At 41.3% G+C, this 14,731-nt stretch overlaps 1 protein-coding gene across 2 annotated transcripts in view; it reads left to right on the forward strand.

Moving 5' to 3' along the window:
• LOC143962950 (immunoglobulin superfamily DCC subclass member 4-like) overlaps positions 1 to 14,731 on the forward strand; it is a 194,489-nt gene that overhangs the window by 74,500 nt on the left and 105,258 nt on the right. The gene's annotated exons all lie outside the window — the stretch shown is intronic.

Below are 14,731 nucleotides of genomic sequence, written 5' to 3' on the forward strand. Positions count from 1 at the left end.
AAGAGGGTGAGGAGGAGGAAGAGGAGGAGGAGGATGATTGTGTCAGCATGGAGGTGGAGGCTGGCACTCAGCATCAGCAGCAGCAGCAGCAGTCTTATAGGGATGATTTACAGTCCCAAGAAACACGTGGACTTGTACGTGGCTGGGAGGAGGTAGCTGCGGATCATGTTGTCCTTAGTGACCCAGAGGACTCCGGACCGAATGCCTCAGCTAACCTACGCTGCATGGCCTCCCTGATCCTGCAAAGCCTGCGGAAGGATCCTCGTATTCTTCGGATCAAGGAGAGGGACCATTACTGGCTGGCCACTCTCCTTGATCCACGGTACAAGGGTAAGGTTGCCGACCTTATCTTGCCATCGCAGAGGGAGCAGAGGATGAGACATCTCCGGGAGGCCTTGCAGAAAGCTCTGTGCAATGCGTTCCCAGAGACTGGGAGGTCACAAACTCCTGGTCCTGGACAACGTGTTGCTGAGGCATCAGTCAGAAGGAGCGGTGGAGAAGGTGGCCGTCTGACTGATGCTTTCAGACAATTTTTTAGTCTGCAGCCCCAAGGTATGATTGGTTCCAGCACCCATCGCCAGCGTCTAATTTACATGGTGCAGGAATACCTAGGGGCAAGGTCAGACTTGGACACCTTTCCCACTGAAAATCCTCTGGCTTACTGGGTCTTGAGGATGGATCACTGGCCAGAGCTTGCACAGTATGCAATTGAGCTACTGGCCTGTCCTGCATCCAGCGTTCTTTCGGAACGCACCTTCAGTGCTGCTGGTGGCTTCGTTACCGATCACAGGGTGCGCCTGTCCACCGAATCAGTTGATCGACTGACCTTCATCAAGATGAATCAGTCTTGGATCACCCACAGCTACCAAGCACCTGAAGCTGATGTAACCGAATAATTTTTTTTGAAATACCACATCCCTTCAAGACTGCCTATGCTGATGCTGAGTGACTGTCCTGTTATGTTGATTGTCTATCCTCTTCCTCCTCCGCTGATATGTTGGAAGAACATTTTTGGTTCTGGGTGATGCCAGCAGCCCAATTTTTCTGCCCCTGTTTAACAGGGGCGTTTAAGTACAATTTTTGATGCAATGCTTTGCAGCAGGGCTAATTCCTGCAATAAAACTAGAGTATATGGCAGAGGTTGCAGTGTGATGGCACCAGTGCCTAAGGCCCAATTTTTCTGCCCCTGTTTAACAGGGGCGTTTCAGTACAATTTTTGATGCAATGCTTTGCAGCAGGGCTAATTCCTGCAATAAAACTACAGTATATGGCAGAGGTTGCAGTGTGATGGCACCAGTGCCTAAGGCCCAATTTTTCTGCCCCTGTTTAACAGGGACATGTAATTACAATTCTTGATATAATATTTCACAGGAGGGCCCCTTCCTGTGCCCACCCAGAGTAACGGTGAGGACTTATAGTGTTGTGGCACCAGCACCACAACCACCAAAGGTCAATTTTTCTACCACTGTTCAACAATGGCATGTAATTACAATTCTTGATATAATCGTTGACAGCAGGGCGCTCCAGCGCCCACCAAGAGTCACTTTGAGGGCTTACAATGTTGTGGCAAAACCAACACCTTGTTCCGCCATTTCTGCAGAGCATATAGGGCAGGCCCCTACTTTCAAACATCCAATTTACAAACATCTCCTACTTGCAAACGGAAGGAGACAACAGCAAGTGAGATGAAAAAAGATGGACGACAAAACAAATTATACAGGGGTGATAACCCTTCCCTATGTTTTCCAAAAAGCTTAAAAATAGTTTTTTTGACTGGAGCTACACTTTAAAAATGTACCAGTTGAAAATTACAAACAGATTCAACTTAACACAACAAACCTACGCAGTCCCTGTCTTGTTTGCACCACCTGTATACTGCTGTTCTGAGTATATAGGGCCTGGGGGCCACACACATTTCCTTTTTTTAATATGGGTACGGGGTTCCCCTTAATATGCGTACAAGACCCAAATAGGCTGGTAATGGGCAGGGAGGGCTACCCATGCCATTTTTCTGAATGATTTTCAACCATATTGCAGGAACCAGATATAACATTAAAACCGCAGGCAGTTTTAAATGGTGTTATTTCCGTTTAATGTCATTTTGTGCAGGGACTGTTCTAAACACGGGAAACACGTGGCACTTCACAGGCATACTACAGACACCCCCCAGGCACCATATTTAAAGGAATATTTCATTTTTTTTTTTCACTTTAATCAACATTAAAATCAGTGTTCCCGCCAAAACGGCCGCTTTTAAAACTTTTTATTGCATTGACCCATGTCCCCTGAGGCAGGAGTCAGGTCCCCAAACCCTTTTTAGGACAGTATCTTGCATATCAGCCGTTAAAATTAGCACTTTCCATTTCGAACGTTCGAGTCCCATAGACTTCAATGGGGTTCTAACGTTCGTTACGAACGCGGGGTCCGTTCGAAAGTTCTGGTGCGAACCGAACCGGGGGGTGTTCGGCTCATCCCTAGTCGGAACCTTCCGACGGAAAATGTGCGATCGGATCGCGTTGTCGGAAAATCCGATCATGTGTGGGCTCCATCAGACTTTTTCCATCGGGATTTCCGACACACAAAGTTTGAGAGCAGGATCTAAAATTTTCTAACAACAAGCGTTTAAATTCCGATCGTGTGTAGACAATTCCAACGGACAAAGTGCCACGCATGTTCAGAATAAATTACGAGATGAAAGCTATTGGCCTCTTTAACCACTTTCAGACCGGACCAATTTGCTGGTCAAAGACCAGACCACTTTTTGCGATTCGGCACTGCGTCGCTTTAACTGACAATTGTGCGGTCGTGCGATGTGGCTCCCAAACAAAATTGACGTCCTTTTCTTCCCACAAATAGAGCTTTCTTTTTGGGGTATTTGATCACCCCTGCGGTTTTTATTTTTTGCGCTATAAACAAAAATAGAGCGACAATTTTGAAAAAAACTCATTATTTTTTACTTTTTGTTATAATAAATATCCCCCAAAAATATATAAAAAAACTTTTTTTTCCCTCAGTTTAGGCCGATACGTATTCTTCTACATATTTTTGGTAAAAAAATCGCAATAAGCGATTATTGATTGGTTTGCGCAAAAGTTATAGCGTTTACAAAATAGGGATAGTTTTATAGCATTTTTATTAATAATTTTTTATTATTTTTTTTTTACTAGTAATGGCGGCGATCAGCGATTTTTATTGTGACTGCGACATTGTGGGGGACCCATCGGACATTTTTGACACATTTTTGGGACCATTGTCATTTATACAGTAATCACTGCTATATAAATGCAGTGATTCCTATGTAAATGACACTGGCAGTGAAGGGGTTAACCAGTGGGTGGCAGTGTAGGGGTTAAGTGTTCCTAGGGGCGTGTTACTAACTGTGGGGGGGTTGGGCTTTCATTTAGTGAACACTGATCTCTGCTCCAATCACATGGAGCAGAGATCAGCATCACTAGTTGCTAGGCAGAATGGAGAAATGTTGTTTACAACGGCACTTCTCCATTCGGCTGCTCCGTGAGACGATCGCGGGGATGCCCGCGGCGATCGAGTCCGAGGGTCCCGCGACCGGACTCACGGGGGTCCCGACCAGCGCGGGAGCGTGCCGCTGGCGGCGCGCTCCCGATGGCAGGGCGGCAAACTTAAAGGGACGTACATGTACGCCCATTTGCCTGCCCGTGCCATTCTGACGACGTACATCGTCGTGCGCTGGTCGGGAAGTGGTTATAGTCCCGTCGTACGTGTTCTACATCACCGTATTCAGAACGATCGGATTTTCCGACAACTATGTGCGACCGTGTGTATGCAACACAAGTTTGGGCCAAAATCCATTGGAAAAAATCCAACGGATTTTGTCGTCGGAAAGTCTGACCGTGAGAACAGGGCATATTTAAAAGGAAATTCCAATACTTATAATTCAATGGTTTCTAACTATTATTATAGTTTATTATTATTATTATTTATTATTAAGCGCCTAGAGGCGATTCAGTTCGCATTGTGCGCTATACAAGTATTTCATTCATTCATTCATTAATAAATAATGATATTAAAAAAACTATAATAATAGGTAATCATTTTATTTAATAGAAAATACGAAAAACAAAGTTATCCAAATGTAATCGATTCGTTAAAGTGGTGTTGCCACCAAAAAAATAAAACTACTTAAAATTCTTAAAAAAAAAAAAAAAAAAAATAATTGGCAAAAAAAAACATTTTTACTCACCTCTAAATACCGGTTGCTAGGGGGTCCCTCGTAGTCTGCCTTCTTCATTGCCCGGGCTGGTGACATCACTTCCCCTCGCGCCGCACATTCACCTGGGACCTGTCATGTGTCCCAGGTGACTGTACGGCGTATCACGGCGCCCTGCGCCGCTCGCGCATGCGCAGTGGGTGCCCGGCTGTGAAGCCACAGCCGGGTGCCCACAGTATGCATGACGGCGCCGCGAGCGGAGCGGGGAGCGAGGGGGGGGCTTCGTTCCCCCGCATCGCTGGACCCTGTGGCAGGTAAGTGTCCGATTATTAAAAGCCAGCAGCTGCAGTATTTGTAGCTGCTGACTTTTAATTTTTTTTTTTTAGGGGGTACCCCACTTTAAACTCGTAGGTTGAATAGTTTTTCGTTCTTTCGGATTTTGAAATTTTCGTTTTTATTTTTCGGATTTTCGTTCTTTCGGGTTTTCGAATTTTTGTTCTTGTGGATTTTCATTCTGATAATTAGTTTTCATATGCGTTCATCAAAAGAGTCTTTTTTCATTCATTTGGATGCTTCCGAATGAACGAATATGCCGAATTTCGTCCGAAAACTAATTCGTAATGAAACGGAATGCACATGTCTACTAAATAATTATTTTTACGCAAAAAAGCAGATTTTTGTGTATATATATATATATATATATATATATATATATATATATATATATATATATATATACACATACTGATATATGTGAGAAGTGTCAGGATAGGCTTGGAAACAAGTGGTTAAGCGCGTAGATGCGAACTGACGCATCAGTCCCACACGCATATGTAAACGGCGATCGCGCCACACATGTGATGTATAGCCGTGAACATTAGAGCAAGAGAAATAGTTCTATCACCAGACTACCTGTGTATCGCTAAACTGGTAACCTGTAATGGCTTTTAAAGCATCACCTATGAAGATTTTTAGGTACCGTCATTTGGCAGGCGCACACAATTTTAAAGCTTGTTAGGTATCTGTTTCATTGGCGTGACAACATCTTTTATGTTTTACAAAAATAAAATAAAAAAATGGGTATTATATTGCATTTTTATGCATTAAAGTTTTAATTAAAATTATTAAAATATTATTATTATTATTATTATTATTATTATTATTAATAAAGTTAAAATATTTTTTTCTCAAAAAATTAGCATTGTACAAATTCTGCAAATTCTGCGTGACATAAAAACACCCACCATTTTACCCTAGGACCTCTACTTAAATTTTTTTTTAATGTTTGGGGGTTCTAAGTAATTAAAATAAATACATTCCTATATATATATATATATATATAAATTAAAAAAAAAATTCTAGGTGTAGGTGAGAAATGCCAAAATTTGCCCGGACTGGAAGTTAAAGAATATGTGTGGATAAAAGTTTTAATGCCTGCTTTAATGAAAAAAAAAAATTGCAATATGCTACAAATGTATTTAAAAAAAAAAAAAAAAAAAGATATATAACAAAGCCTCAGGACATAAAAGCCTGCGGATGATTCTCTAGGCTGGAGGCAGGTAGGATTCGTATCTGAGCTGATCTCATAGCACAAAGAGAAGAGCTGGACATCGCCGTCTCCTAGCAACCGCCGCAGGCAGTTTAAAAATAGTGAAAATGTATATGAATAAGGAAAATTGTCTGGAACAACTATTAATATTTCATCCCGGACTTTATTGTAAAAAACGTGTTGCAAAGAAGCTGCAATTTAACACGTCTTCAGTTTTACCGACAACGCCTTGTACTGTCCTCCTCATTGGGTGGTGCGCCAACGCAATGTAATTCTCTGACCTACTTATTTCATTGTTCATTTTACTATCATAGTACATAGTGGGGCTGATTTATTAACGGCAAATAGACTGTGCATTTTCATTTTGCAAGTGCAATTGCTCCAGAGCTTTGTATATGTGGGGAAGCTCTACTGACTTCCATCATCCAATCATAAGCAAGCAAAATAGTATTTTTAAAAATGTATTTCCCTTGCATGTGATTGGGTACTCTTTGCAAAGTGGAGCTTCACCTCCTTTACTAAGCTCTGGAGAAACTGCATTTTCAGAGTGCAACCGCACTTGCCTTTTGGCTGTTTGCCTTTAGTAAATCAACTCTAGCGTCTAGTGGAAAGCAGTGGCGGCTGGTGCTCAATTTTCTTGGGGGGAAACCTGCGCCCCCCCCCCCCCAGCCAGCCAGCCAACCAACCAACCCATCGATCGCCGCTACTTCCACCCCCCTCCCGTCGCTCGATCGCCGTATTGCTTGGCCATCGCCCGCCAGGCCCCCCTCCAGCATTTAACCCAATACAGATCGTTGTTTCGGCGCCCCCCCCCCCCTCACGTCTCCAATCCCGGCGTTCGCTTCTCCTCCTGGCCTGTCAGGACTTAGAACTCGCGGCCAATCGGGTCTTCGGTCTCCCGGCCAATCCGGTCTCAGGACCTGCTTCCAGATTGGCTGAGAGGAGAAACAGATAGACAATAGCGAATATTAATTTGCTATTGTCGCACAACCTTGTGGGCTCCAGGCGCAGTGTTCTCTGCCCCATGCCCACCCTTTTTTAAGCCAATTAGAGCAGCAGGCTGTAATCATGTGCTTCAATAATAAAAAAAAAAAACATTGGAACCCATGCGTCCGGTGCCCTGCATGTAGCTTAAGGGGCCGGACGCATAGATGAGGGAGGCGGCGCCTCTGCGCCCTGCATGAGTGGCCGCCACTGGTGGAAACGAGGCGCCATATGCAGATGATTTGAAAGGGTAAGTTCTCCTAAAGTTAAAAGTTGATTCTGGGTGGGTACTGTTGGGTTAAAGCGCATCTAAACCCAAAAACAGAAAATGTGTACATTGTACCTTACCAATCCTTGGATGTGGTGGCTGCATTCATTTTCTTTTTTAACCCCTATGTCTACAAAGGTTTGTTTATCATGTCCACATATTTAACCACTTACCGACCGTAGGACCTTCCTCGGTTTGCAGTGGTTAGACCGGGATGCACACCTACAGGTATCAACCCGGTATGAAAATTTTCAGCCGGCGATTCCCTGTAACGCAGAAGTGATCTGATTGGCTGAACATTCACTCGATCACTTCTGCGGGTGACAAAAGGGGGTCTCACCAACGGCGGCACTAACAGAGAAAGAGAGGAGCTGACCTTTTTCCTCCCTCTCCGTGACCCCGGAAACAGGAAGTGACAAGTATTAGACATGTGTGATTAGTTTCGTACGAATCAAAAATTCGTATGAATCGAAAATTCGTACGAATTTCCGGAAATTCGTACATTCGGGAGGATCCGAAATATGAATTGCTATGCTTCCGAATTCTGTACGAAATACGAAATTACGTTTACGAATTTCGGATCCAAATTCCTAACGAACATTCGTAATTGTTACGAAAAGTTAACGAACCTAATGAAAATTAATATTTCGTACTAAATTTCGGACACGAATTACGAAATTCAAATTAATTCTAATACGAAACGGATCGGAGCGAAACTAATTTATTGACGGCGCACATGTCTAACAAGTATGTCGTCACTTCCGGTTCCCCCTTTCTGTTTACCTGGCCAGGAAAGCAGCCGATCAGACCAATCGGTGTCTGATCGGCTGCATTGGAGGCCAGAGGAGAGATTTGGGGTCTAATAGACCCCAGATTTCTCCATAAAGAGGACCTGTCACCGCCCATGCTGCCACAAAGGGATGTTGTTCATCCCTTGTGATAGCAATAAAGTTAATACAAGAACAAAAATGAATAAATTAAAGACCGTGTAAAAAAAAAATAAAAAAATAAAGTTTTGTATAAAATAAACAATAACACAGTGGAACCTTGGTTAACGAGTAACGCGGTTAACGAATGTTTTGAAAGATGAGCAACCTTTTTTAAAAAAATTCTAACTCGGTTTACGAGTGTTGGCTCGCAAAATGAGCAGGATTCAAGCTAATGTGGTGTGCAATACCGCATTTGACCAGAGGTGCGGGGGCGCCGGTTACACTCGGAACAATTCAGAGCCGTTCGTAAATACTCGGAAACACTCGTAAATACTCAGAAATACTCGAAAACACTCCGGAAATACTCAGTTCCCAAATGTTTCCGAGTTCAGCCGAGCTGTCCCCGAGTATTTCCGAGGCTCTCCGGCGCCCCCCCCCCCACCTCTGGCCACATGCGGTATTGCATGCAATAGAAGTCAATACGGAACGGATTATCTTAGTTTCCATTGACTTCTATGGGGAAACTCACTTTGATATACGAGTGCTTTGGATTACAAGCATTCTTCTGGAACGGATTATGCTCATAATTCAAGCTACCACTGTAATAATAATATATAAAAAGTAAAGCACTCCCAGTCCCTTCGTGCTTACGTGCAAATGCGAACACATAGGTTACTCCTGCGCGCATATCTAATTGGCGATTGCACCACACATGAGGGATTGTCGCAAAAGTCAGAGTGAGAACAATAATTTTAGTGCCAGAATTCCTGTGTATCTCTAAACAGGTAACCTGTAAAGTCATTTAAAGCGTCTATGAAGAATTTTCAATACCGTAGTTTGCCGCCATTCCACGAGCGTGCGCAATTTTAAAGCGTGACTTGTTAGGTATCTATTTACTTGGCGTAACATCTTTCTTTTTATATTTTACAAAAAAATTAGGTATCATATTGCGTTTGTGTGCAATAAAATTAATTAAAGTGTATCTTTTCCAAAATAATAGCGTTTGAAAAACTGCTGCGCAAATACCGTGTGACATAAAAAATTGCAACAATCACCATTATGATTATAATATAATTTTTTAAATGTAGGAGAGAAGTGTCAGAATTGTCCCGGTTGGGAAGTGTAAGGCCGCGTACACACGGGCGGATTGTCTGTCCAACTTAGTCCGCTGAAACGTGTTTCAGCGGACAGTCCGCTCGTGTGTGGGCTTCAGCGGACTTTTTCAGCGGACAGTCTGACGGACTAAGTCTTTCGGAATTTCCGTAATTTTGTCCGTCCAAACTTGGTTTCAGCGGACAGTCCGCTCGTGTGTAGGCAAGTTGGACGGACTAAGTATGGCGCATGCTCAGAAAGGATTTACACGGCCGAAGGTTGCATTGCAGTGTATTGGACGTCGTATTTCTAGTCCCGTCGTACGTGCTGTACACGTCATCGCGCAAGCTTTCAGCGGACTGTCTGTTCATTGTGTGTGGTCAAGTCCGTTCATTCAAAAGTTGGACGGACTGTCTGTTGGATTGTCTGACGAACTTAGTTGGGCAGACAATCCTCCCGTGTGTACGCGGCCTTAGAAAAAACTAATTCACGGCTGATGCAGCCTTGAGTTTGCTATTGATTTGTTTCTTTCTGGTCACATGCAATTTTAAAATGGTATTAACCCTAAAAACCAAAATGTATTCAATTGTAGCTTACTGATTTCTAGCATTAGTTTTCTTTTAGGAGAAATTTCCAATTTCCAAACTTCGATTTTTTTAGATTTTTTTTTTCTACCTGTATGTTGCTTTTTTTTGTTGGTTATACCAGAAAGATGCCTTTAGCTGCTGGCATCATCCCAGTACCATTTTTTAGAGCCAGCGATCCTAGTGGTTAACTAGATATGGTTTTTGGATTTTCAAATTTCCAAATTTTTGAAATGTGCAATTTCCTAATTTCGAATTTCCAATTCCCGAACTTCTGAATTTTCGAAATTCAGAAATTTTCCAATTTCAGAATTTCCAATTTGCAAAATTTCTAATTTCTAATTTCCGAAATTTCGAATTTCCGAAAATTCTGAAATTTGAAAATTCGGAAATTCTAAATTTGGAATTTCAGAAATGAACCCATTTGTTTAGGTCCAAATTCATGTTTTAACAAATTTTGACCAATGCGTTTAATTTCTGAAATTCCGAATTTTGAATTTCCGAATTGGAAAATTTCTGAATTTCGAAAATTCAGAAGTTCGGGAATTGGAAATTAGGAAATTCGAAATGAGGAAATTGCACATTTCAAAAATTTGGAAATTTGAAAATCCAAAAATAAGAATGAAAATCTGAACATTCAAAAGAATGAAGATCAGAAAATTCAAAAACCCGAAAATCTGAAATAATAACTAACTTATGATTAATATTAAATTATAGGTATTGGAATTTCCTTTCAAATTTGGCTGTTAGTGAACCTATCTGAACGAATTATCTGAGATAATTAATGCCGTATCTAAATGAATGGAACATAATGATCTAATAATAATACATAACAATAATACTAATAAAACCTTTTTATTATTATTATTTATTATTAATTTGTTCCATTTCATTTGTTTAGATGCGGCATTCGTTATTTTGGATAATTTGTAACTTTAGATAAATTTGTATTCGTTACGTTCACAAACAGCCAAATTTGAAAGGAAATGTCAATACCTATAATTTAATAGTTAGTTATTATTAGTTAGTTATTATTTCGAATTTTACTGATTTCCTTTCTTTTTTTCACATTTTCAGCTTTTCGAATTTCTGAATTTCTGAAATTTTTCAAATTCAGAAAATCCGAAAATTCGGAAATTTGGAATTTTCGAAAATTTGGAAATTCGGAATTCAAAAATTCAGAATTTGAAGATTCTAAATTTGAAATTTGTAAATTCGGAACAGTCGGAAATTTGAAATTCGGAAATTTGAAAATCCAAATTTCCGAATTTCCGAATTTCCGAAAAAACAAAAAAACGAATGAAATGAAAATGAACACATTTTTTGTCAGTGCACGTGTCTATGGCTAACTAGTCGCTGGATTGCTTTTACAAGCAACAGGAGGGGATGTTCTCTGGGTTTCCCGTCCCACCGGAAGACCCAAGTGACCAGCTGACGAACAATGCTACTTTTTTCCAGCTCTCAGCTATGGTAACCAGAAAGCAATGACCTGACATAACTTCCGGTTTACCCGAATGTCAACAGCGCCATTTTTGAAGTATTAAAAGCATTCAAAAACACAGATCTTAGTGTTTTGAATGCTTTTAAGGGCAGAGGACGTCACTTCCGGTTCCGCCTTTCTGTTTACCTGCCAGTTACCGGCCAGGAAAGCAGCCGATCAGACCGATCTGTGTCTGATCGTCTGCATTGGAGGCAAGAGAAGAGATTTGGGGTCTTATAGACCCCAGATCTCTCCATAAAGAGGACCTGCCACATGCCTATTGCTGTCACAAGGATAGTTACATTCCTTGTGACAGTAATAAAAGTGATAAAACATTTTTTAAAGCAACAATATAAAAAAAAAATTAAAAATTTAAAGTGCCCCCCCCCCGCTCGTGTACAAAGGCGAATACTCTAGCCGGACCTACAGGCACGCAAACACTGATTTTCCTTCACATGTAGCAAACAGATCATGGGCAGTAATTCAAGCACCAGACCTTCTGTGTAAATCTTTGTAAAAGTGATAACCTTTAAAAGTTTTTAAGGCGTGGCCTATGGATAATAAAATGAATCTTTTATCTTTAGTAAAAAATAGTAAAAAAAATAGTAGTAAGAAATAATTCTTTAGTAAAAAAAAATAGTAAAAAAAATATTTTGTCGCCGTTGCACCAGCATACAAAATTTTAGTGTGACGTTAGGTATTTATTTACTTGGCGTAACATCATCTTTTATAAAAAAAATTAAAAAAAAGGGGTTATGTATTGTGCTTTTTCTATTCCTAATTCTGTCTTCTGTTAACCATGGAGGTGCTTCCTGTGACGTGTCATGAGGATAAACACTGCAGTTTTGGTTACTGAAGCCCCCCCGATTCCCTCCTGAAGAATAAATTCAATACCTTCTCCATCTCTCCATCCTTTGTAACCAGATTCCCTTCATCATTCTTTATGGGGCCAGTATGGTCTGTCCTCCCTTTTTTACTATTTATGTACTTAGAATTTCTTGGGATTTTTTTTGTTACTCTCTTCCGCTATGTGCCTTTCATGTTCTATCTTAGCAGCCCTGATTGCACCCTTACATTAGATATCCATAAAAAGTCTTGTCTAAAGTTTGCCACAAGCCACCTGGGAGACACACCAAACATGTGGAAGAAGGTGCTCTGGTCAGATGAAACCAAAATCCAACTTTTTGCCCACAATGCAAAACGATATGTTTGGCGTAAAAGCAACACAGCTCATCACCCTCAACACACCATCCCCACTGTCACACATGGTGGTGGCAGCATCATGGTTTGGGCCTGCTTTTCTTCAGCAGGGACAGTGAAGATGGTTAAAATTGAGGGGAAGATGGATGCAGCCAAATACAGGATCATTCTGGATGAAAACCTGTTGGAGTCTGCAAAAGACCTGAAACTGGGACGGAGATTTATCTTCCAACAAGACAATGATCCCAAACATACAGCAAAATCTACAAAGGAATGGTTCACAAATAAACATATCCAGGTGTTAGAATGGCCAAGTCAAAGTCCAGACCTGAATCCAATCGAGAATCTGTGGAAAGAGCTGAAAACTGCTGTTCACAAACGCTCTCCATCCAACCTCACTGAGCTCCAGCTGTTTTGCAAGGAAGAATGGGCAAGAATTTCAGTCTCTCGATGTGCAAAACTGATAGAGACATACCCCAAGCGACTTGCAGCTGTAATTGCAGCAAAAGGTGGCTCTACAAAGTATTACCGCAAGGGGGCCGAATCATTTTGCACGCCCCACTTTTCATTTTTTTTATTAGTTAAAAAAGTTTCAAAAATCCAATAGATTTCGTTCCACTTCACAATTGTGTCCCACTTGTTGGTGATTCTTCACAAAAAATTAAACATTTTATATCTTTATGTTTGAAGCCTGAAATGTGGCAAAAGGTTGAAAAGTTCAAGGGGGCCGAATACTTTCACAAGGCACTGTAGGCCTCATGCACACTATAAAAACATTGCAGTGAGTTTTTCAAAGTTTTTCAGCATTTTTGCAATAGCGTTTTTTAGTGTTTTTAAGCGTTTTTTGGAGTTTTTTTGGGATCAAAAACATTTAAAAACGCTGGTGAGCCGCGTTTTTGAGCGTTTATCTGCATTTTTAGGTGTTTTTTTGACGTTAGCCTGTTTTTACAGCTGGAAAACTCCTCTCAGACCCCACTAGTTTTTTTTTTTTTTTTTTTTTTAAGCCAAAAAAGGCCCCAGCCAAAAAAAAAACAGTTGATAACAGCCTATGTGTGCATGGACACATAGGATAACATGCTGGAGAGTTTATTGCTACACTTAGAGGCGCCCTCTCTTCTCTTTTATACTCAGTTGTGACATGACGCAAAATTTCTGAAATTTATGAAACATTTTTGCCTGTCTCGCAAAACGCTCTCAAGCCAAGGTTTTACTGTACTTTCAAATGTTACCAAATTTGGCAGCCACCCCTGCCACACTGCATAACAGGCACTCCCCCCCCCCCCCCCCATTTCCTGGTGCAGCTTTGCAGCTCCCATATCAGCTCTCTGGTGTTGATCTCAGGCAAGTCCTACGGTATACTCCAGTAACTGTCTGGTTTACATTGGCTGTATATTATACAGATAGAATTATGGGCATGTAAATAGATACATAGATGAATACTCAATGCATAAAAAATGCTTATAAAGTTAATTTATATGCAAACACAAGGGATGAGTCGATAAATAGCTGCTGTGCACAGATGCTCGCAATAATTACATTTCCAAAGTATCAAAGAAAACACATTACGACCTCACGGGCCGCACGCATTTCTCATTTAAGGCGACAATCATTGAGCAAAGATGCAGAAGCTGTCACCTACCATGAAAAATATGTCCACTAATGCAGCACGGTGTGGAGATTAGTACATGAGTCCGCTTCAGATTTTCTAAACCCAAAAGCAAACATTTTATATATTGGGAACCAAAGGATGTGAACGTGAGCCGCTCAGGCTATGCAGGAGAACACCAATCCTGTGCCCACCACTGGGAGTGCCCGCCGGGGAGGGAGCTCGTCTATGCTCCAGACAATCATAGCAAACATTTAAAGTGTCCGGAAAGACGCACATCAAGACTGACCCGCTGTGTAGTGGTGAGTGGTAGCCAGGCCCACCAACGCGTTTCGCTTTTATCCCCATGATTTAACCACTTGCCTACCGGGCACTTTCACCCCCTTCCTGCCCCAGGCCAATTTTTAGCTTTCAGCGCTGTCACACTTTGAATGACAATGGTGCCATCATGCAACACTGTACACATATTAAATTTATATCATTCTTTTCACACAAATAGAGCTTTCTTTTGGTGGTATTTAATCACCACTGTTTTTTTTTTTTGCTAAATAAACAAAAAAAGACTGAAAATTTTGAACCAAAAAAAAGGTTTTTCATAGTTTGTTAAAAATTTTTGAAAACAGGTAATTTTTCTCCTTCACTGATGTGCGCTGATGAGGCTGCACTGATGGGCACTGATGAGGCAGCACTGATGGGCACTGATGAAGCAGCACTGATGGGGCGACACTTGTGGGCACTGATGAGGAGGCACTGATAGGTGGGTGGCACTGATGGGCACTAATTGGCAGCACTGATGAGCACTGATTGGCAGCACTGGTCAGTAAAAAAATGCACCAAAAATGAACCTACCCAT

This window comes from Lithobates pipiens, unplaced genomic scaffold (genome assembly GCF_037356315.1).
Source record: "Lithobates pipiens isolate NorthernLeopardFrog02 unplaced genomic scaffold, aLitPip1_a1.2 Scaffold_8, whole genome shotgun sequence".
Lineage (NCBI taxonomy): Eukaryota > Metazoa > Chordata > Amphibia > Anura > Ranidae > Lithobates > Lithobates pipiens.